Source organism: Protomyctophum parallelum (assembly GCF_964188405.1).
Source record: "Protomyctophum parallelum genome assembly, chromosome: 6".
NCBI lineage: Eukaryota > Metazoa > Chordata > Actinopteri > Myctophiformes > Myctophidae > Protomyctophum > Protomyctophum parallelum.
This window is the reverse complement of record NC_139701.1, coordinates 942,230-967,229: the sequence shown is the minus strand read 5'-3', so window position 1 is coordinate 967,229 and position 25,000 is coordinate 942,230. Positions and strand designations below refer to the sequence as shown.

At 43.9% G+C, this 25,000-nt stretch overlaps 1 long non-coding RNA gene across 2 annotated transcripts in view; it reads left to right on the top strand.

Annotated features, from left to right (window-relative positions):
* Window positions 1–24,719, top strand: part of LOC310860404 — a 51,375-nt gene extending 26,656 nt beyond the window's left edge. The window contains exons 2-5 of one of the 2 annotated variants that reach the window (XR_014569378.1): window positions 9,224–9,327; window positions 9,408–9,445; window positions 23,784–23,872; window positions 24,698–24,719. This is a non-coding gene — a long non-coding RNA (uncharacterized lncRNA). Of the gene's footprint in view, window positions 1–9,223; window positions 9,370–9,407; window positions 9,446–23,783; window positions 23,873–24,697 lie in introns of both variants that reach the window. The other variant, XR_014569379.1, reaches the window with a different exon arrangement.
* The last annotated feature ends 281 nt before the right edge of the window (window positions 24,720–25,000 follow it).

Here is a 25,000-nt window from a genome sequence, read left to right as displayed (position 1 = left end):
ATAATCAGACCAGTCTGAAGTGAGTGGTACTGTACTGTACTGTACTGTACTGTACTGTACTGTACTGTACTGTACTGTACTGTACTGTACTGTACTGTACTGTACTGTACTGTACTGTACTGTACTGTACTGTACTGTACTGTACTGTACTGAAGGCACGCTGCGTCGCTGCCGAAGTGACGTCACTCATGCGACTCCTCCATGTCTCTCGCAGCCACTCAAGTGACTATTGGCCAATCACAGCGCGTCCTTTATGTAATGCACGCAGAAGCTTGGCAAGCATCCGCTCATGCTTCCGCTGTGATCGCAAGGAATCGCGGCAAAATGTTTCCCCCTCTCGAGAACAGAGCCGGAAGAGGCGTCTACCTTCATATGTCTAGGAATCAGACTGCTGGCATGTGTCTGTGTGTGTGTGTGTGTGTGTGTGTGTGTGTGCACGGCTGCACGTGTGCGTGCGTGCGTGTGCATGTAGGGAGGGCTTCTTTCACGCTGTTTCATAACTTTTCAGTCATGAGATTTCCTTCTTTTTTTCTTGCTGTAATCCCTGACAGAGGAAGTGTAGTAGTAGTGGTGTGGGGTTATGAAGGAGTGAGAGGGGTGGAGAACGGAGCGAGGAAGAGGAGAAGAGAGGAAAGGAGGACGACGATGAAGGAAAAGGGGGGTCGGGGGTCAGAGGGAAAGGTGGATGAAGTAAAGGAGAAAGAGGAGGGGATGGCTGGGTGAGGAGACGCTGCTTCACACTAGACTAGAATCTAGTGGATAGATAGATAGATTCTAAAATAATTGTTATTTTGATCAACATTTGCCTGTTTTCTCTCCTCATGGTATCAGTACAGCATGGCATTATGGGACAAATAATAACAAAATAAAATAAGTTTTGGGTCTGAGAGGCTGAATGTCATCTAATGGTGGTCCGTGGCTCAAATGCAGACTGAATAATGGGCCTTAGTTGACATGAAAAGGGTTGAAAAGCACTGGTCTAGATGGATGGATAAAGAGAGAGACAGACGGACCTTTATTACATCGTCATCATGAAAACACCACCGTTATGAAACACAGACAGACACGGAACCAAAGAAACAAAGGGAGCGGGAGCTGCGTTCACACACACGGATACAAAGATGCAGTCTACCATTCATTTTCAATGTGAGCCAGCGACGTGAAGCTATATACGTTTTGTAGTACTGCTACAAAAGATACAAAGCTGCAAATAAGTTGAACTGGCTGCAACTTACAAATAATATGCTGTGAATCTTTGCATCTGCCCGTGTGAACGCACTGCATTAGACAGTATTCTTGCTTGGCCCGTACTGCACTTGTAGACTGTATACCACCTGGGATTAGCGTAACATTGACTTATTAACAGCTATAAATACAAAGGTTTTTTGTGTGTGTGTGTGTGTGTGTGTGTGTGTACTGTGTGTGTGTGTGTGTGTGTACTGTGCGTGTGTGTGTGTGTGTGTGTGTGTGTGTGTGTGTGTGTGTGTGTGTCTGTGTGTGTGTGTGTGTGTGTGTGTGTGTGTGTGTACTGTGTGTGTGTGTGTGTGTGTACTGTGCGTGTGTGTGTGTGTGTGTGTGTGTGTGTGTGTGTGTGTGTGTGTACTGTGTGTGTGTGTGTGTGTGTTACTGTGCGTGTGTGTGTGTGTGTGTGTGTGTGTGTGTGTGTACTGTGTGTGTGTGTGTGTGTGTACTGTGCGTGTGTGTGTGTGTGTGTGTGTGTGTGTGTGTGTGTGTGTGTGAGACATATGCAGTCCATAAGAACGGCTGGTTCTCCTCTGCACACAGTGCTACTGTATACATGCTGGTCCCATTTGAACATTCTTCACTGCATGGGCAAAGTGTCTGAGTGTGTGTGTGTGTGTGTGTGTGTGTGTGTGTGTGTGTGTGTGTGTGTGTGTGTGTGTGTGTGTGTTCACTGCATGGGCAAAGTGTCTGAGCAGCTGTGTGAACCAGATGAATAACTGGCTTTGTGCCGTCGGGAAAGACGGCCCAATAAAAGTGCCAGTTGCTGCATCGGTATGAGACATCGCTCTATTAATCAAATCAAAGTTTGCCAGCTCACTGGGCTGCGCCCGCAGGAGAGACAACGCTGCTTGTTCACACACATGCCCCGCACGTTACGTTCTGTGCTGCCGGATCAGCCTTTAATGACTGTTGTTGAGTAGAGAGATGCACCATATTGAAATTATGACTGATATGATCCGATTATCTGTTACATTATTATATTATATTTATGTTGAACTCATTGCTGAACTTCTTAACCTGACCTGACCTGAGATCAGATTCTAAAAATGTCTTCTACACATCCTGACAGTTTTCTGAAAAAAGCTATGTTTCTATATGTCAGTCGTTCTTTGATTTTTCAAAAATAGCAGACCTACAAGCTACGTAGCGCGCCACTCGGTGGCGCGCTACGTAGCTTGTAGATCTGCTATTTTTCAATAGCTAAAGCATACTGTAACATAATGCTAACACCAAAAGTGGTTCCCGCCCCCAAAATGGGTTTGGTGAACGTAAGACGTAAGACGTGAACGTAGAGGCTAAGACCCCCCTCCCTCCCCACTAAGACCCCCCTAAGACCCCCCTCCCTCCCCACTAACGTAGAGGCTAAGACCCCCCTCCCTCCCCACTAACCGCTTACGCTCTTGAAGAGACGGAGACAAGGCAGACTGGCAGCTCTGCGAGTACAAAGACTGCAGACTGGCAGACTGGCAGACACGCACGCACACACACACACACACACACGCACACACACACGCACACACACGCGGTAATTCTAAGAACGCACGCAATCGGGCCGAAATTAGTTTTCTCAGGAGGAACGGTGGCTGCCATTCTCTCTTTTACGGATAGGGTTAAGAAAAGCTCAGTCATCAGTGGGAGACTCGGGAGTATAGAGAGCCCAGGATAATGACCTTGTGGAAAGGTTCGGACATCTTAATACGGAAGCCTCCTCCTCCTGGCCTTGCATGCATGGGCCCCTCCGTAGGGTTTCTGTCACTCCCGTCCAGCTGGGAGGAGATCACCGACGGGGCAGACCTGTCGGTGGACCGGTGACCAGGTGGAGTCATTAAGAGTCGATGGGGCAGACCTATACGGACCAGGTGGAGTCATTAAGAGTCGATGGGGCAGACCTATACGGACCAGGTGGAGTCATTAAGAGTCGATGGGGCAGACCTATAAGGACCAGGTGGAGTCATTAAGAGTCGATGGGGCAGACCTATAAGGACCAGGTGGAGTCATTAAGAGTCGATGGGGCAGACCTATACGGACCAGGTGGAGTCATTAAGAGTCGATGGGGCAGACCTATACGGACCAGGTGGAGTCATTAAGAGTCGATGGGGCAGACCTATAAGGACCAGGTGGAGTCATTAAGAGTCGATGGGGCAGACCTATAAGGACCAGGTGGAGTCATTAAGAGTCGATGGGGCAGACCTATACGGACCAGGTGGAGTCATTAAGAGTCGATGGGGCAGACCTATACGGACCAGGTGGAGTCATTAAGAGTCGATGGGGCAGACCTATAAGGACCAGGTGGAGTCATTAAGAGTCGATGGGGCAGACCTATACGGACCAGGTGGAGTCATTAAGAGTCGATGGGGCAGACCTATAAGGACCAGGTGGAGTCATTAAGAGTCGATGGGGCAGACCTATAAGGACCAGGTGGAGTCATTAAGAGTCGATGGGGCAGACCTATAAGGACCAGGTGGAGTCATTAAGAGTCGATGGGGCAGACCTATAAGGACCAGGTGGAGTCATTAAGAGTCGATGGGGCAGACCTATACGGACCAGGTGGAGTAATTAAGAGTCGATGGGGCAGACCTATAAGGACCAGGTGGAGTCATTAAGAGTCGATGGGGCAGACCTATAAGGACCAGGTGGAGTCATTAAGAGTCGATGGGGCAGACCTATACGGACCAGGTGGAGTCATTAAGAGTCGATGGGGCAGACCTATACGGACCAGGTGGAGTAATTAAGAGTCGATGGGGCAGACCTATAAGGACCAGGTGGAGTCATTAAGAGTCGATGGGGCAGACCTATAAGGACCAGGTGGAGTCATTAAGAGTCGATGTGGCAGACCTATAAGGACCAGGTGGAGTCATTAAGAGTCGCTAATGTGGGAAGTCTGGGAGTCTCTGCTGGAAACGTTTCAACGTTAGCCTCTGCGACCTGACACCTGATTACCGAGCAGTTCCAGGTGGTCCCCAGCTAAAATGACGGAGAGTGGGTGGTAACCAAATGGACAGAGTGATAGAACTAATATAAGAAGAAGAAGTAATAGAACTAATAGAACACTCAAGATTGTGGGGGTCCCCGGCTATATTGGTGATAGTTAGGATTTTGGAACCACGTGAACAATTTATAGATCTGTATTCTGTAACCCTGATAATGTACAAATGATTAGTAGCCTATACCTACTCATGTACCATTTTCCACCGGGGTTGAATCGGTTCCGTTCTTTTTTTCCCTGCCTAATTCTGAACCAGTTCAGAGGGTTTGAACCAGTTCAGAGGGGGGTTTGAACCAGTTCAGAGGGTTTGAACCAGTTCAGAGGGTTTCCACTGAAAATGAATTGGTTTTTTTTTCTTGCCCTGAACTGGGAAGTGGGAACCAAAGGGGTTGTGTCACTATTTGGCTGGTTTAGGCAAAAGCAAGTGAAAAATCATCATTAAAACAAGAATTGATTAAATAAATTAATTACCAGCTGCATTATTATTATCTGCGGGGGTCCGCTATAACTGCCTCTGTGTCAGTTTCAGCGCAGTAGTTTAGGTAGGAACCTAAATGATCTAAGGCGGAACTATTGTGTCCTGAGTCGTTCGTTCCCGCCCGGACATATTTGCGGTGCGCCATGAGAAAACCAGCCGGACCAGAGTGTAGAGTAGGAGAGTAGCGACACGCTTTGATCACGCCGCAAAGCGGGTGCCTGTATGGGCTATAGTTCCATTCCAAACATTGCTCCTGTGGCCGGAACTATCCCATTGAGATAGAATGAGCACTTCCGCATTCCATTGTTACAACGAGAGTCAATGCCAGTGTCGCCACTCTCTTACTAGATTACTCTGAGCGGGACTAGAGGACTAGCTCTACTCTGATTACTATTATCTACTCTGATTACTATTATATTACTCTGAGCGGGACTAGAGGACTAGCTTGCACATCGATGATAGACTCGGCACAGCAGCTGGTAAAAAGAAAGAAAAGTGTAACTGTTTCCCATTATTTGGACACTTTGATACACTCCTGGCCTTTGATACACTTTGATACACTCCTGGCCACGCCTGGAATGGAACCGGCATGGTGCAACTGGGGACTACAATGGTGCTTCAAACTGGTGGAAACAAAGCTGGTTCATTGCCGGTTCCGTGAAAGCGACAAGAGTTCTGAGCATCCACAGAACCAGTTCTACAACCAGTAGAGTTCCAAGTTCTTTTGATGGAAATAAAAGGTTCTCAGAGTTAAGGGGTTCCATGGCCTATAAATACCAACCTGGGGGTCCTTGAAGGAAATGCAATGACATTGAGAAACGCTGTTATAATGGAGAAAAAACAAAACATGACACTCACAGCTGTTATTTATTGCACCACTCACCATCGTGTTCCAACAGCATAGATTCTATTGTGTGTGTGTGTGTGTGTGTGTGTGTGTGTGTGTGTGTGTGTGTGTGTGTGTGTGTGTGTGTGTGTGTGTGTGTTTCCCAGGGGTCAGAGGGGTTAGCTGACATGGTGACATTAAGCAGAGGTGGATTCCTTCCCCTGCTGATAACAGTACAAAACAACACCAGTGGTTCTCAAACATGTTTGACTCGGGGCACGGGGCACCCTGCCTTCCTAAATCACCGCTCCGTCCACGGAAACACCTACATTGCACTGAGCATTTTTAGAATCTTATGTCATATTGCGGTACGTAAATATGCCACTTTTCACCCCTAGGAAAAGGACCTGAGAGAATATTCATTTCCATTAGAGAGTGTGTGTGTGTGTGTGTGTGTGTGTGTGTGTCTGTATGTCCCTATGTCTGACTGTCTGAGCACGACCCATATGACACATTCAGGTCACACACACACACACACACACACACGCACACGCACCGCTCAGTTTACGCGGGTGTGATTTTTTACTTGGCGTTTAACCACTTGAATTAGTGATGAGTCATCATGACTAATGTCATTACTGGGAAGAAAGAAGGAAGGCACTGGAGCAAACGCAGACAATTAAAGTTAATTACAGTGTGCAGGAAAATAACGATGTCAATACATCATCATCAGGTGATCCCCGTTATATACTAATTATGTACGTATAGTATCTATAGTAGCTAAAGCCTGAAGCTTGTGAGCTATTTTCACTACTTCTTTTCTTCTAATGTATGGAATTTCTCACATAATTATTTTATTAAGTTATGAAATTCACTGAATAAAATCATTGAATTTTGGTTTAATTCATGAAAAGTTTTGCTCTTTTTCGGGAATGTGTTGAACCAGTGGTGTAGTGAATGTGTTGAACCAGTGGTGTAGTGAATGTGTTGAACCAGTGGTGTAGTGAATGTGGTGAACCAGTGGTGTAGTGAATGTGTTGAACCAGTGGTGTAGTGAATGTGGTGAACCAGTGGTGTAGTGAATGTGTTGAACCAGTGGTGTAGTGAATGTGTTGAACCAGTGGTGTAGTGAATGTGTTGAACCAGTGGTGTAGTGAATGTGTTGAACCAGTGGTGTAGTGAATGTGTTGAACCAGTGGTGTAGTGAATGTGTTGAACCAGTGGTGCAGTGAATGTGCTGAACCAGTGGTGTAGTGAATGTGTTGAACCAGTGGTGTAGTGAATGTGTTGAACCAGTGGTGTAGTGAATGTGTTGAACCAGTGGTGTAGTGAATGTGTTGAACCAGTGGTGTAGTGAATGTGTTGAACCAGTGGTGTAGTGAATGTGTTGAACCAGTGGTGTAGGGAATGTGGTGAACCAGTGGTGTAGTGAATGTGTTGAACCAGTGGTGTGGTGAATGTGTTGAACCAGTGTGTAGGGAATGTGTTGAACCAGTGGTGTAGTGAATGTGTTGAACCAGTGGTGTAGTGAATGTGTTGAACCAGTGGTGTAGGGAATGTGTTGAACCAGTGGTGTAGTGAATGTGTTGAACCAGTGGTGTAGGGAATGTGTTGAACCAGTGGTGTAGTGAATGTGTTGAACCAGTGGTGTAGTGAATGTGTTGAACCAGTGGTGTAGTGAATGTGTTGAACCAGTGGTGTAGTGAATGTGTTGAACCAGTGGTGTAGGGAATGTGTTGAACCAGTGGTGTAGTGAATGTGTTGAACCAGTGGTGTAGTGAATGTGTTGAACCAGTGGTGTAAAATGACTTATACTGGATCTCTTGGATCTCTTGTCCACTAGTCCTAACATTTTAGTCTAGTTTTTATTTGTTGACGAAATCAATATATTTAGTCGTCTTAGTTTTAGTCATCGTGGCTTAGTTTTCATTTAGATTAGTTTTCGTCAGTGAAAAAAGGTGGTCGACATAGTATTAGTCGACAAAATCAACACTGCTCACCCCCAGTAGGATGAGACAGTATCTCTCTGTCTCTCTCTCTCTCTCTCTCTCTCTCTCTCTCTCTCTCTCTCTCACACTGCTCACCCCCAGTAGGATGAGACAGTATCTCTCTCTCTCTCTCTCTCTCTCTCTCTCTCTCTCTCTCTCTCTCTCTCTCTCTCTCACACTGCTCAGCCCCAGTAGGATGAGACAGTATCTCTCTGTCTCTCTCTCTCTCACACACTGCTCACCCCCAGTAGGATGAGACAGTATCTTGGTATGTCTGTTGTTGTTGACATTGTGCAGACCTGTTGCAGCTCGCTACTTGAATGTGCCTCGGGCTATGGACAATAGATCTCTGTGTGTGTGTGTGTGTGTGTGCGCGTGAGAGCGTGAGCGTGCATGAAAAGAAAGATAAATATATGACCGTGTGTGTGTGTTGTTTATTATAAAAACAGTAGAAACCACACACTCTATAGTTTCTGGATGGAACAGTGAACTTTGTTATCCGACCCAGCACAACCTCGTCTGTGTTTATATCACTGTATCTCTGAGCTGTGCGCGCGCAAGGTGTATGTGTGCACACTGTGTATGTGTGCATGCGCACGTTCATGTGGGAACCGCAAATCCCCACCAGGGGAAACCAGTCAAAAGTGACCTTGTGGAGTTGATGTCTCGGTTGGTTCCCACGAGGGAAAGGTTTTTAGAGTAAAGGTTGCAATTAGTAAAACATTGAGATTAGGATTAGGCAATTCAGGGATTAGGTTTAGGGCTAGAGTGAGAGGTTATAGTTTTAGGGTCAGGGACATGGATTTGAGGGTTAGATTAGGTCGGGCAAGTATAGGCTAAGCAAAATAACTAAATAACCGTGTTCTTAATGAACAATGGCTTTTGACGTCCCCACACAAGGATGTGAGCATGCCTCGTCGGCCTTGAACTTGTCTTATTTTGTCTGTGTTGTCTAAAATAGCGGCTTTTAGCTCAAGACCCGAAAGACGAATTAGATGTTTGCCCGGGACCCAATCCTATAGTGAAAATAGTATACCTACGAGATCTCGCGCCACGCTGTGAGCTTGTAGATCTGGTATTTTCACTACTTCTTAACTTAAAAAAAAAATCTTTTACGGAAATAATTAGATTACTTTTTTCTTTTTTTTATTTATATAATGTATTTTTCCAAATTGTAGGAAAAATATGGGGATATCTACTCTCGACCCATAAATTCTTTGTCCGCGACCAATTGAAACAGTGATCTAAAAAACTATGTTTATAATGTTCTGACTCTCTCTCTCTCACTCTCCCTCTCCCCTCTCTCTCTCTCTCTCTCTCTCTCTCTCTCTCTCTCTGTCTCTCTCTCTCTCTCTCTCTCTCTCTCTCTCTCTCTCTCTCTGTCTCTGTCTCTGTCTCTGTCTCTGTCTCTCTCTCTCTCTCTCTCTCTCTGTCTCTCTCTCTCTCTCTCTCTCTCTCTCTCTCTGTCTCTGTCTCTGTCTCTGTCTCTCTGTCTCTCTCTCTCTCTCTCTCTCTCTCTCTCTCTCTCTCTCTCTCTCTCTCTCTCTGTCTCTGTCTCTGTCTCTCTCTCTCTCTCTCTCTCTCTCTCTCTCTCTCTCTGTCTCTGTCTCTGTCTCTCTCTCTCTCTCTCTCTCTCTCTCTCCATCTCTCTCTCTCTCTGTCTCTCTCTCTCTCTCTCTCTGTCTCTCTCTCTCTCTCAGTGGGTGGGTGCAGTAGTGACCCCGGGCCGGCAGGAGAGAGAGAGGGAGGTGTCGTACAGCTGCAGAGATCTGTGTGACTCCGTCAGCGCCAGGCCCAGAGAGACGTGCGCACGCACGCTCGCACTCACACACAACACAGACCAAAGGTAAGCATGCACGCACTCACACACAACACAGACCAAAGGTAAGCACGCTCGCACTCACACACAACACAGACCAAAGGTAAACCCTCGTGATATCGTTGCTGTCGGGCAACATAATGTGTTTTAAAGCATCATGTTATGCTTTAACTATTGGAAAATAGCAGATCTACAAGCTCATGAACTTGTAGGTCTGCTATTTTTTTTTAATCGTGAAAATGTGCCTCAAATCATTGAACATAATATTCATATATACAATTACATATCGTTTTTGGGGTCCTTGACAAGCTCAAAACGCAGCGCAAAGCGACGTGTTTTGTGCTTGTAGATCTGCTTTTTTGTGCAGTTCTTGAATGTGAATCCTGAAAATGAACCGTTTCTTTTTGGGACATATGAGGTTTCCACCCTATACAGAGACACACACAGTATGTGAGGTTTCCACCCTATACAGAGACACACACAGTATGTGAGGTTTCCACCCTATACAGAGACACACACAGTATGTGAGGTTTCCACCCTATACAGAGACACACACAGTATATGAGGTTTCCACCCTATACAGAGACACACACAGTATGTGAGGTTTCCACCCTATACAGAGACACACACAGTATGTGAGGTTTCCACCCTATACAGAGACACACACAGTATATGAGGTTTCCACCCTATACAGAGACACACACAGTATGTGAGGTTTCCACCCTATACAGAGACACACACAGTATGTGAGGTTTCCACCCTATACAGAGACACACACAGTATGTGAGGTTTCCACCCTATACAGAGACACACACAGTATATGAGGTTTCCACCCTATACAGAGACACACACAGTATATGAGGTTTCCACCCTATACAGAGACACACACAGTATGTGAGGTTTCCACCCTATACAGAGACACACACAGTATGTGAGGTTTCCACCCTATACAGACACACACACAGTATGTGAGGTTTCCACCCTATACAGAGACACACACAGTATATGAGGTTTCCACCCTATACAGAGACACACACAGTATGTGAGGTTTCCACCCTATACAGAGACACACACAGTATATGAGGTTTCCACCCTATACAGAGACACACACAGTATGTGAGGTTTCCACCCTATACAGAGACACACACAGTATGTGAGGTTTCCACCCTATACAGAGACACACACAGTATGTGAGGTTTCCACCCTATACAGAGACACACACAGTATATGAGGTTTCCACCCTATACAGACACACAGTATATGAGGTTTCCACCCTATACAGACACACACAGTATGTGAGGTTTCCACCCTATACAGAGACACACACAGTATGTGAGGTTTCCACCCTATACAGAGACACACACAGTATGTGAGGTTTCCACCCTATACAGAGACACACACAGTATATGAGGTTTCCACCCTATACAGAGACACACACAGTATGTGAGGTTTCCACCCTATACAGAGACACACACAGTATGTGAGGTTTCCACCCTATACAGAGACACACACAGTATGTGAGGTTTCCACCCTATACAGAGACACACACAGTATATGAGGTTTCCACCCTATACAGACACACACACAGTATGTGAGGTTTCCACCCTATACAGAGACACACAGTATGTGAGGTTTCCACCCTATACAGAGACACACACAGTATGTGAGGTTTCCACCCTATACAGAGACACACACAGTATGTGAGGTTTCCACCCTATACAGAGACACACACAGTATATGAGGTTTCCACCCTATACAGAGACACACACAGTATGTGAGGTTTCCACCCTATACAGAGACACACACAGTATGTGAGGTTTCCACCCTATACAGAGACACACACAGTATATGAGGTTTCCACCCTATACAGAGACACACACAGTATATGAGGTTTCCACCCTATACAGAGACACACACAGTATATGAGGTTTCCACCCTATACAGAGACACACACAGTATGTGAGGTTTCCACCCTATACAGAGACACACACAGTATGTGAGGTTTCCACCCTATACAGAGACACACACAGTATGTGAGGTTTCCACCCTATACAGAGACACACACAGTATATGAGGTTTCCACCCTATACAGAGACACACACAGTATATGAGGTTTCCACCCTATACAGAGACACACACAGTATGTGAGGTTTCCACCCTATACAGAGACACACACAGTATATGAGGTTTCCACCCTATACAGAGACACACACAGTATATGAGGTTTCCACCCTATACAGAGACACACACAGTATATGAGGTTTCCACCCTATACAGAGACACACACGGTATGTGTGCAGATGTGTTGTCAAAGGCCGTGTGTCTCCCAGAGCCAGAGCTGAAGATTACTAATTTTGCAAGCGTTGGGGTTTTGGGGGTTTTAAACATGACTTTTGGCTTTCAGAATTCCTGCTGTGATGTTTATGGCAGTATATCATTACCGCCAGACTCCGAGTTAATGTAGGTTTGGTACATTCAACTCACCCCATACTGTATTTATACACGCTACAGTAAATTCCTCAAGTGTGCATTTATTCATTCGTAAAGGTCTTTACACGCCCGGGGCGCCAATATTCAACGCAAATAATTTGGCTTACTTTAAAATTTTCACACTCGTGTGAAGTGAGGGGCGCTCTTGTCATCATACATCACATACCGAGCTCAGCCAATCAAATTATCGCTATGGCGTACACACAGACACAGACACACACAGCTGGGCATAGGAGGGGCCCTAAAAAAACCCCTCATAAAAGGTCCCTACACACCGCTTCCACATCAGCAACGCATTTCCACGGTGCGAAAATGCGTCTGTTAATTTTTTCGCTCTGGTGTCGAATTTTGCAGGCATTCGCTGGCGAATGCTACACCTGCTCTAGCCTGAGCTAACGTGTTAGGTTTCTGGTCTAGAGGGGCGGGTCGCGGCTCAGATTTGCGCACGCCCTGATTGGATCTCATCGATCTGTCCGTCACCCCCGGCCCCTCCTCTCCCCCCTAGTGCAGTGCTACGTCACATCATTTGGAGCGACGCCCACCCGGAAGGGTTGACTCCCACTTTTAGACCAGAGCGGCCAACGCGTTCCTCCAGGCTTTCAATTTTTTGCACCAACAAAAATGAAAGCCTGGTACCGAGGCTACACCTGCTCTGACCAGTCATAGTGCAGCCCAAACTGTCTCGATTATGTTATACTTTAGCTAATGAAAAATATCAGATCTACAAGCTCGTAGCGGGGCACCGAGTGCCGCGCTACGAGCTTGTAGATCTGATATTTTTGAAAAATCGTGACAACGTGGCGCAATCTTTCAGAGCAAACGTTTCTTTTTAATCTTTGCTTCTGGGAGGGTCCAGATGAGGGTTTCCGCAGCCAAATACAGATACTTCTAGGGCTCCTTAACATGAAAAAGTTTGAGCACTACTGACATAGAAGCATAGGTTTTTCACTACTGACATAGAAGCATAGGTTTTTCACTACTGACATAGAAGCATAGGTTTTTCACTACTGACATAGAAGCATAGGTTTTTCACTACAATTTACAATTTACAATTTAGGCATTTAGCAGACGCTCTTAATCCAGAGCGACTTACATTTCAAGCAAGAACAAAGCATGGGAATACATCACATAAAAAGCATTTATCATGAAACATGCGTAAGCTAAGAAAGTAACAGTGGAATATTTATATAGTGAAACTATACATACACTATACATATAAACTATACATCTTTACTACTATGCTATATATGTGTACTATGGCGTGCTATGACTACATACAATACAATTACAGTGCTGTCTACATAACATGCTATAAGTCTGTATCAAATGCTATATAATCCAACAGAAATGCTATCTAAGGGTTTAGGGTAAGTGCTAAGGGCCATGATGGAGTCTGAAAAGGTGGGTTTTCAGGCTACGGCGGAAGATTGGGAGTGATGCTGCAGTTCTGACTGCAATGGGAAGTGCATTCCACTACTGACATAGAAGCATAGGTTTTTCTATACTGACATAGAAGCATAGGTTTTACTGACATAGAAGCATAGGTTTTTCACTACTGACATAGAAGCATAGGTTTTACTGACATAGAAGCATAGGTTTTTCACTACTGACATAGAAGCATAGGTTTTTCACTACTGACATAGAAGCATAGGTTTTTCACTACTGACATAGAAGCATAGGTTTTTCACTACTGACATAGAAGCATAGGTTTTTCACTACTGACATAGAAGCATAGGTTTTTCACTACTGACATAGATGCATAGGTTTTTCACTACTGACATAGATGCATAGGTTTTTCTGACATAGAAGCATAGGTTTTTCACTACTGACATAGAAGCATAGGTTTTTCACTACTGACATAGAAGCATAGGTTTTTCACTACTGACATAGAAGCATAGGTAATTCACTACTGACATAGAAGCATAGGTTTTTCACTACTGACATAGAAGCATAGGTTTTTCACTACTGACATAGAAGCATAGGTTTTTCACTACTGACATAGAAGCATAGGTTTTTCACTACTGACATAGAAGCATAGGTTTTCCACTACTGACATAGAAGCATAGGTTTTTCACTACTGACATAGAAGCATAGGTTTTTCACTACTGACATAGAAGCATAGGTTTTTCACTACTGACATAGAAGCATAGGTTTTTCCACTACTGACATAGAAGCATAGGTTTTTCACTACTGACATAGAAGCATAGGTTTTTCACTACTGACATAGAAGCATAGGTTTTTCACTACTGACATAGAAGCATAGGTTTTTCACTACTGACATAGAAGCATAGGTTTTTCACTACTGACATAGAAGCATAGGTTTTTCCACTACTGACATAGAAGCATAGGTTTTTCACTACTGACATAGAAGCATAGGTTTTTCACTACTGACATAGAAGCATAGGTTTTTCACTACTGACATAGAAGCATAGGTTTTTCACTACTGACATAGAAGCATAGGTTTTTCACTACTGACATAGAAGCATAGGTTTTTCACTACTGACATAGAAGCATAGGTTTTTCACTACTGACATAGAAGCATAGGTTTTTCACTACTGACATAGAAGCATAGGTTTTTCCACTACTGACATAGAAGCATAGGTTTTTCACTACTGACATAGAAGCATAGGTTTTTCACTACTGACATAGAAGCATAGGTTTTTCACTACTGACATAGAAGCATAGGTTTTTCACTACTGACATAGAAGCATAGGTTTTTCACTACTGACATAGAAGCATAGGTTTTTCCACTACTGACATAGAAGCATAGGTTTTTCACTACTGACATAGAAGCATAGGTTTTTCACTACTGACATAGAAGCATAGGTTTTTCACTACTGACATAGAAGCATAGGTTTTTCACTACTGACATAGAAGCATAGGTTTTTCACTACTGACATAGAAGCATAGATTTTTCACTACTGACATAGAAGCATAGGTTTTACTGACATAGAAGCATAGGTTTTTCACTACTGACATAGAAGCATAGGTTTTACTGACATAGAAGCATAGGTTTTTCACTACTGACATAGAAGCATAGGTTTTTCACTACTGACATAGAAGCATAGGTTTTTCACTACTGACATAGAAGCATAGGTTTTTCACTACTGACATAGAAGCATAGGTTTTACTGACATAGAAGCATAGGTTTTTCACTACTGACATAGAAGCATAGGTTTTTCACTACTGACATAGAAGCATAGGTTTTTCACTACTGACATAGAAGCATAGGTTTTTCACTACTGACATAGAAGCATAGGTTTTCCACTACTGACATAGAAGCATAGGTTTTTCACTACTGACATAGAAGCATAGGTTTTTCACTACTGACATAGAAGCATAGGTTTTTCACTACTGACATAGAAGCATAGGTTTTTCACTACTGACATAGAAGCATAGGTTTTTCACTACTGACATAGAAGCATAGGTTTTTCACTACTGACATAGAAGCATAGGTTTTACTGACATAGAAGCATAGGTTTTCCACTACTGACATAGAAGCATAGGTTTTTCACTACTGACATAGAAGCATAGGTTTTTCACTACTGACATAGAAGCATAGGTTTTTCACTACTGACATAGAAGCATAGGTTTTTCACTACTGACATAGATGCATAGGTTTTTCACTACTGACATAGAAGAGGGTTGGCGAAAGGGCCTTTCTGTGTGGAGTTTGCATGTTCTCCCCGTGTCCCCTAGGGTAGGTACCCTCACAAAAACATGCAGTAATCCTGGTCTCTAAACTGCCTCCCCCTGGCCAGCCGGGGCGCCTGATGGAGGGGAAAGGAACTGGTTGGAATAACGTGCTCCTTCCACGCGCTACGTCCAACCAGGGAAACTCCCCCCTGTCAGGTGTAAAGGAGCAACTTGGACACTCAAGCATGAAGGAATCATGAGTTAAGTCCGTTGCTCTCCCCAGGTTGGCGGAGGGTGTGTAGAGCCCAGGATCACATTAGATGATTGACACAGGGGTGAAAAATGGGTTACAAAATCGTGGGATAAAAAATATATTAAAAAAATAAAATAGAAGCATAGGTTTTTCACTACTGACATAGAAGCATAGGTTTTTCTATACTGACATAGAAGCATAGGTTTTTCACTACTGACATAGAAGCATAGGTTTTTCACTACTGACATAGAAGCATAGGTTTTTCACTACTGACATAGAAGCATAGGTTTTTCACTACTGACATAGAAGCATAGGTTTTTCCACTACTGACATAGAAGCATAGGTTTTTCACTACTGACATAGAAGCATAGGTTTTTCACTACTGACATAGAAGCATAGGTTTTTCACTACTGACATAGAAGCATAGGTTTTTCACTACTGACATAGAAGCATAGGTTTTTCACTACTGACATAGAAGCATAGGTTTTTCCACTACTGACATAGAAGCATAGGTTTTTCACTACTGACATAGAAGCATAGGTTTTTCACTACTGACATAGAAGCATAGGTTTTTCACTACTGACATAGAAGCATAGGTTTTTCACTACTGACATAGAAGCATAGGTTTTTCACTACTGACATAGAAGCATAGGTTTTTCACTACTGACATAGAAGCATAGGTTTTACTGACATAGAAGCATAGGTTTTTCACTACTGACATAGAAGCATAGGTTTTACTGACATAGAAGCATAGGTTTTTCACTACTGACATAGAAGCATAGGTTTTTCACTACTGACATAGAAGCATAGGTTTTTCACTACTGACATAGAAGCATAGGTTTTTCACTACTGACATAGAAGCATAGGTTTTACTGACATAGAAGCATAGGTTTTTCACTACTGACATAGAAGCATAGGTTTTTCACTACTGACATAGAAGCATAGGTTTTTCACTACTGACATAGAAGCATAGGTTTTTCACTACTGACATAGAAGCATAGGTTTTCCACTACTGACATAGAAGCATAGGTTTTTCACTACTGACATAGAAGCATAGGTTTTTCACTACTGACATAGAAGCATAGGTTTTTCACTACTGACATAGAAGCATAGGTTTTTCACTACTGACATAGAAGCATAGGTTTTTCACTACTGACATAGAAGCATAGGTTTTTCACTACTGACATAGAAGCATAGGTTTTACTGACATAGAAGCATAGGTTTTCCACTACTGACATAGAAGCATAGGTTTTTCACTACTGACATAGAAGCATAGGTTTTTCACTACTGACATAGAAGCATAGGTTTTTCACTACTGACATAGAAGCATAGGTTTTTCACTACTGACATAGATGCATAGGTTTTTCACTACTGACATAGAAGAGGGTTGGCGAAAGGGCCTTTCTGTGTGGAGTTTGCATGTTCTCCCCGTGTCCCCTAGGGTAGGTACCCTCACAAAAACATGCAGTAATCCTGGTCTCTAAACTGCCTCCCCCTGGCCAGCCGGGGCGCCTGATGGAGGGGAAAGGAACTGGTTGGAATAACGTGCTCCTTCCACGCGCTACGTCCAACCAGGGAAACTCCCCCCTGTCAGGTGTAAAGGAGCAACTTGGACACTCAAGCATGAAGGAATCATGAGTTAAGTCCGTTGCTCTCCCCAGGTTGGCGGAGGGTGTGTAGAGCCCAGGATCACATTAGATGATTGACACAGGGGTGAAAAATGGGTTACAAAATCGTGGGATAAAAAATATATTAAAAAAATAAAATAGAAGCATAGGTTTTTCACTACTGACATAGAAGCATAGGTTTTTCTATACTGACATAGAAGCATAGGTTTTTCACTACTGACATAGAAGCATAGGTTTTTCACTACTGACATAGAAGCATAGGTTTTTCACTACTGACATAGAAGCATAGGTTTTTCACTACTGACATAGAAGCATAGGTTTTTCACTACTGACATAGAAGCATAGGTTTTTCACTACTGACATAGAAGCATAGGTTTTTCACTACTGACATAGAAGCATAGGTTTTTCACTACTGACATAGAAGCATAGGTTTTTCACTACTGACATAGAAGCATAGGTTTTTCACTACTGACATAGAAGCATAGGTTTTGAGCACTACTGACATAGAAGCATAGGTTTTTCACTACTGACATAGAAGCATAGGTTTTTCACTACTGACATAGAAGCATAGGTTTTTCACTACTGACATAGAAGCATAGGTTTTTCAGAAAACTGTCAGGATTTAAAAGATTTGTTTTTTAGGATAGGCCTCAGGTCTAAATGGGCCTACCCTCCACCACACCAGAGCAGTTGGAGGGTGTGTGTGTGTGTGTGTGTGTGTGTGTGTGTGTGGGGGGGGGGGGGAGGGCACTAGTATGCGAACAGCAGCCACCACCGCGGGCTCCGCCAAACTTTGGTCAACTCAACTGTCATTGCATCGCTGTATGTATTTATAATTTTATCTTGCCGACGGCACGGGCGGGTGGCCGTGGACCACAAATGACTGGAGTGGAGTGGAGTCGGTGTGGCGAATAATCAGGAGCAGGAGGAGGAGGAGGAGGAGAGGTGTGGCGAATAATCAGGAGCAGGAGGAGGAGGAGAGGTGTGGTGAATAATCAGGAGCAGGAGGAGGAGGAGAGGTGTGGTGAATAATCAGGAGCAGGAGGAGGAGGAGGAGAGGTGTGGCGAATAATCAGGAGCAGGAGGAGGAGGAGGAGAGGTGTGGCGAATAATCAGGAGCAGGAGGAGGAGGAGGAGGAGGAGGAGGAGGAGCAGGAGGAGAGGTGTGGCGAATAATCGCATACACGCGTCTGCATTTAGATGCGTATAGGGGCAGCCGCGTCAAAGATTGCCGGCCAGATATTTCGCGACCCGAAGGTAATTTACTCGCGTCGCATCACTAATTCGCCAGTGTGTTAAAGACCTTAACTCTGAGTTAAGGGAGAGTATCGTCACCTTAATGTTAATGACCTTAACTCTGAGTTAAGGGAGAGTATCGTCACCAAGCAGATGGCTTTTTGATGAGGGGAACCGTTGGGGTTCCTTACACATTATTCAATTGGAACTTGTTTCTGTCATCAATACGTTCACACAGGTGAACATCGTTCTGTCATCAATACGTTCACACAGGTGAACATCGTTCTGTCATCAATACGTTCACACAGGTGAACATCGTTGGCAGTAATAAAGCAAATAAAAGCTGCTGGACGAAAAATAAATGTTTTCCAGGCTATATGAACCTGCATCAATAACTCGGGGGGGTTGTTTACACTCCCCGGCTGTGTGACGAGACTTTTAGGGAGTTAAATGCCTTGCTTGTTGGACACGTACTGTAGAGCGGCGAGCCGAACGGGGGTCAAACCGCTGACCGCTCTCATTGCTCTACTACCCACTCCGTTACAGACGCCACAAACACATAAACCGTGAGGGTTTTTGCTGTGTACTCGTCTATGTAATTGTAGCCACTCAAAGCATAAACGCACTCAGTCACCACGTTCCACAGTAAATGAAGTTTACTGCCCAGGGGTACACTTTGCTCTCAAGGCAAGAGGACTCCATTCCCAGTGCCTCTTCTCTCCGTCCCTTGTGTGTGTGTGTGTGTGTGTGTGTGTGTGTGCGTGTGTGTGTGTGTGTGTGTCTGCTGTTGGAGGTTTTAGCGCTGGCGGTGAGTGTCATGAGGACAGTGGTTTTTACGGCGCAGCTGATCCTCTCGATAAAAGTAGCGTCGGTCGGCCTTGTGGCTGTTGGACGCGGTTCAAAAGCTTTTATGGGGGCTATTGTTTTGGACGCGTTTCCCTCGCCTTTCATCTGCCACGCACGCACACACACACACACACACACACACACACACACACACACACACACACACACACACACACACACACACACACAGGTATCCGCCCATGTTTCGTTTTTAGGCATTCAGAGTTACTTACAATGAAGAAGAACAGAAGAATGAGCTTAAATTCCATCAGTGCACAGGCTTGAGTCATCATGCCCACATACACACATGCGCGCGCGCACACACACACACACACACACACACACACACACACAGCTTGGAGGTGTGAGCGCACGGTGAATCCCCTGTCAACACATCCATCAAACGTACCTTCACAGAACCTCTTTGTCTGTCAGCCGCCTGACAAACTCCACAGGATGCACGTCAGTCATTTATCTGACGCTCATATAACTCCAAGCGAATACAGGAGCCGACTCTAAACATGTCGTTGCTGTCGGGGCAGAAACCGCTTATCTCCATATACTGTACTTATCTCCATATACTGTACTTGTTCATACTGTACAGCGTCACACAAAAGCATTGACGTACAGTATATATCTTTTACAAGAGGTCCGAGTACAGAAATAGTGCGAGAGATTCTTAGGTCTAGTTGGAAGAGGTTTTGAAAGGTCCAGAGTCCAGACAGTCATGGATATTCTGGAGGCCATTTATTGCACAGAGACAGAGTACAGTGGTTCCAGTACAGTATATACAGTACAGTATTGTACAGTGGTTCCACACCACCACTACCACTCCAGCAGCCTCACGGCTTCCAATCAACTAACCGCATTGGGATCACAAACATGGACAGACTACAGTCATGATAACATTTGGTATTAGTTATTGAATTCTGGGGTCCATATAGGACACCTCAGCATCAAAAGTAGTTATTGAATTCTGGGGTCCATATACATTAGGACACCTCAGCATCAAAAGTAGTTATTGAATTCTGGGGTCCATATACAGTAGGACACCTCAGCATCAAAAGTAGTTATTGAATTCGGGGTTCCATATACAGTAGGACACCTCAGCATCAAAAGTAGTTATTGAATTCTGGGGTCCATATACAGTAGGACACCTCAGCATCAAAAGTAGCAGATATGCAAGCTCGTATAGATCTGCTGCTTTCGCCATTTTTAAAATTGGATCATGAAAAGTCTTTTGGACGTTATGAGGTTTCCACCCCGACAGAGACCATAATATTATCCCCTCTGAGTACGGGAGCTGACTGTCGTTTCTTCTGATAGTCTTATCTGGAGGCACTATAAAACACGTTACGACAACAGACGGTATGTACAGTGCACTTATCATTATACTGTTCAAGGGTCGGAGCCTTCTTTCATGCCAGCAATATTTCCGTGATTAGAATAGGGAGCGTTTTGGACGCGTGGGTCCTTTGTCACTTCTTACTTGGATAGGGGTTCATTCGTCAAAACTTTAAAGGTATATTCAGTGATTTCACTTAATTCAAATATCACTTATTTTTTTGTTTTGTTGTGATAATCCTCCCTACTATAGAGTGTGCTGGCCATATAAGGAGTTCCTCCCTGTCCCCAGTTAACCCCTGGGGGTCAAAAAACCTTAGGTTTCGTTTTTGACTCTCTATCCTGATTGGACGAAAGGCTGGGTCCCACAGCCAAAAACGAAAGGTTTTTTGAGTGAACTCACTGAATATACCTTTTAAGAGGAACATGTATTCCTTTTTCCATTATTGAGGGACAGTATGTTATGCATGTATGTTATCCTATGCATCATAGTTACTGAAGTAACTACTCAAAACATATCTTAAACACTTTGAAAGCTTACAAAAAGTACCACAATTCATCAAAATGCTATTCTGACAATGCTTCAACATATATACATACATACATTATGCAGGTACAGTATGCATGGGACTGGGAGGGGGATGAGCATATTATATCACAATGGACTCCAGTCTAAGTGAGAACACCAACATCAGAATATTATTTTGTTATTCAAGTGTGGTATGTTTTGTGTACACTGTACAGTATGTCGATGCTTTCAATATAATGCTCTGAAAGGCCTCATCCTAACACACAATGACATGATTAATATCATGCTGGCATATACTGTACATGTGTTAATAACGGAAAAAGCAAAGCCCTTCAAAGCCAAATTCCACCATTGTTTTGTCAGATTTTGCGATTTTACAAAATGATCAGCTTTGTTTGCGTTGGTGTAACGCGCTGAAAGAGCAACTCGGAGAGCTGTTCAATGAGGATAATTATTTATTTTTCAACATAATAAATATTGAAAATAGCTCACCAGTATTTTGTAGTTAAATCATGTCAAGGAAAGTACACAATTAAACCTTTAACAAAGTGTCATTTTACTTTTTACCCATTCTGACCGGGCACCCATTTTGGTGTCAGCATCATGTTATGCTTTAGCTATTGAAAAATAGCAGATCTACAAGCTCATATCGCGCCACCGAGTGTCGCGATACGAGCTTGTAGGTCTGCTATTTTTTTGAAAAATCGAAGATCGACTGACATTTTTAGAATCTGATCTCAGGTCAGAATGGGTTCATCAGACCAGTGTGTGTCCGGCGGAAACCTCGTATGAATCTGATCTCAGGTCAGAATGGGTTAAGGGGAAAGCGTGAGTATGAGAATAGGACGACATCACGGTGTCACACAGGCTAACGGCTAACGGCACACAGGCTAACGGCTAACGGCTAACGGCACACAGGCTAACGGCTAACGGCTAACGGCACACAGGCTAACGGCTAACGGCTAACGGCACACAGGCTAACGGCTAACGGCTAACGGCACACAGGCTAACGAGCTCTGAGAGAACGTATAAAACTGTCCAGGTCTTTCTGTACTTTGCTTTACAGCTCCTGTAAAGAAGCTTCTAGATCCGCTGTTAACGGGAGAGCCACTACACTGTAGCTCGTTTAAAGTGAAGGTTTCCAGTGTGTGTGTGTGTGTGTGTGTGTGTGTGTGTATGTTAGCAGGTCTACTACTCTCTAGCTACCTCCACAGTGTGTTGAGGAGTCAGCTTCAAAAACCAGACATCTAACATCTGGGAAATGTGACTCCTTTTGGCTTGGCACAGTAAAACAAACAAAAAAAATCCTCAGAGTTCATTGAACTCTGAGTGTGTGCAAATGTAATCAAATGGACCCCGTAAGGTTCCGTTAGTTTATATTTGTACACGCTCCTCGTCAGAGTTACAAATGAATGCAAATAATAAGCCATGCAAGGCCGTGGTCATGGCGGCGCCGTGAGTGCCTCTGACCCTCTTCAAAAAAATCACGTTATTATTACCAGGAATGTAAATGGTGATTGTTATGTTTTATTTTTTACTGCCAGGACGCTATTTTAACCCATTCTGACTGGGCACCCATTTTGGTGTCAGCATCATGTCATGCTTTAGCTATTTAAAAATAGCAGATCTACAAGCTCATATCGCGCCACCGAGTGGCGCGATACGAGCTTGTAGGTCTGCTATTTTTAGAAAAATCGAAGAACGACTGACTTTTTTAAATCTGATCTCAGGTCAGAATGGGTTGATCAGACCAGTGTGTGTCCGGCGGAAACCTCGTATGAATCTGATCTCAGGTCAGAATGGGTTAATGATGTCACACACACGGCACATGCACATTGTGCATGTTTGTGTAGGAATAGCGTAGTTTTACTCTTTGTAAATCTTCCTACCTTGAATTCCAGCAGCCGAAACTAAAAGTTAGCTTTGATCTTTATCTTCTTCAAGGGTACGTCAGGTGGCTGAAGCATTGCTGCGTGCAGAGAGGATACAGGCAGTAGTAGCGGCTACTGAAGCCAAAATGCTATGTAGCTTAATGCTATGTAGCTTAATGCTATGTAGCTTACCGTGAACGAGTGGAGTGAGGATGTAAACCTATTACGCAAAGTAGCCATTTGGGGTCACTTGGCTCATGGATCGAGGGGGTCTCGTTCTAGTGTTCACATCTAGCGTGGAAAAAGGTCCGTTTTAGTGGGAGTTTTGTCCCCTCGCGGCATTAAACAAACGATATAGCATGGTTCTGCATACTGTACAATGGGGGACCTCATGTTTTTGTCTTGTCTTGGTGTTATGTGCTATGTGTTGTTTTGACGTGGGTGTTTGAATAGACCTGTGAATATCCTCCCGGGACAATAAAGCTTATTATTATCCATACCGTACTGTAACTGCATATACGTGTGAAAAAAACATCTTACAAAATGCACTTTAAAAATGACATCTCAATGTTTGTTTGTGTGTGCGCGTGTGTTCTATCTGTCCCCAGGTGTTGAGTTGACTCCGACAGGTTGACAGCTGAAGCTTCCTTTCCACAAAACATGACTCAGTCTGTCCAAGCGCCCCCAAAGCTGCCTGGTAGGTTTGATTGATTGAATAGTTTATTGAACATAAATGTAAAAACAGCAACATAGTACAGTCAACGCATTATGACCCTTTGTGAGATCCTCAGATAGGGATCCATCCATCAGTTGATTGATCGTATTCACCTGTTTCCTAGGCTGTGTGTTCCACTTTCTGTCGATTTGATCCAGTGAAATCCAATGAAACTGGTCAGATGACCAATGATATCCAATGAAATCGACAGGAAGTGGAACACACACAGCCTAGGAAACGGGTGAATACTTAAACCTCACCTCACCTCATGGGTAATGGGGTGATTGGGCCTTTTCCGGCGTCACCAAAGCTTTTCAAAGGCTAACGAACCTGGTGTCATATTTTAAATAGCTTCTGAAAAGCTACTTTATTTTATTAACACTATTGACAATTTTTTGTTGTTTACTCTTTGATATTGTATCTCTTGCATATTACAGTATGTTCCTGTAATTGTTTGTTTCAAAAATCACCTTAAAAATATAGTTTTTTATTATTTACAGAACTGCATGTTCTCTAGGGTCCAGAACCACTGCTTTAGAACAGTGGTTCTCAAAGTGGAGTCCGGGGACCCCCAGGGGTCCTTGAGGGAGTTCCAGGGGGTCCCCATGAGCTAAATGATAGTTTGGAACCTTTTATACACTCTCAGAGTTAAATTTACATTGATTTTACAATATAAAGTGGGGTCTCAGAGATAGAAATGCCATTAAAAGGGGGTCCACTGGCGAATTAATTAGTGTCAATTTGGGGGTCCTTGACATGAAAAAGACCTTTCTGTAAGCTCTGTGTTCTCTGTGTGTTCTCCTTCAGACCTGGGCGCTCCGTTCCTCTATTAAACTGTTCTCTGTCCGTTCTCCTTCAGACCTGGGCGCTCCGTTCCTCTATTAAACTGTTCTCTGTGTGTTCTCCTTCAGACCTGGGCGCTCCGTTCCTCTATTAAACTGTTCTCTGTGTGTTCTCCTTCAGACCTGGGCGCTCCGTTCCTCTATTAAACTGTTCTCTGTGTGTTCTCCTTCAGACCTGGGCGCTCCGTTCCTCTATTAAACTGTTCTCTGTCTGTTCTCCTTCAGACCTGGGCGCTCCGTTCCTCTATTAAACTGTTCTCTGTGTGTT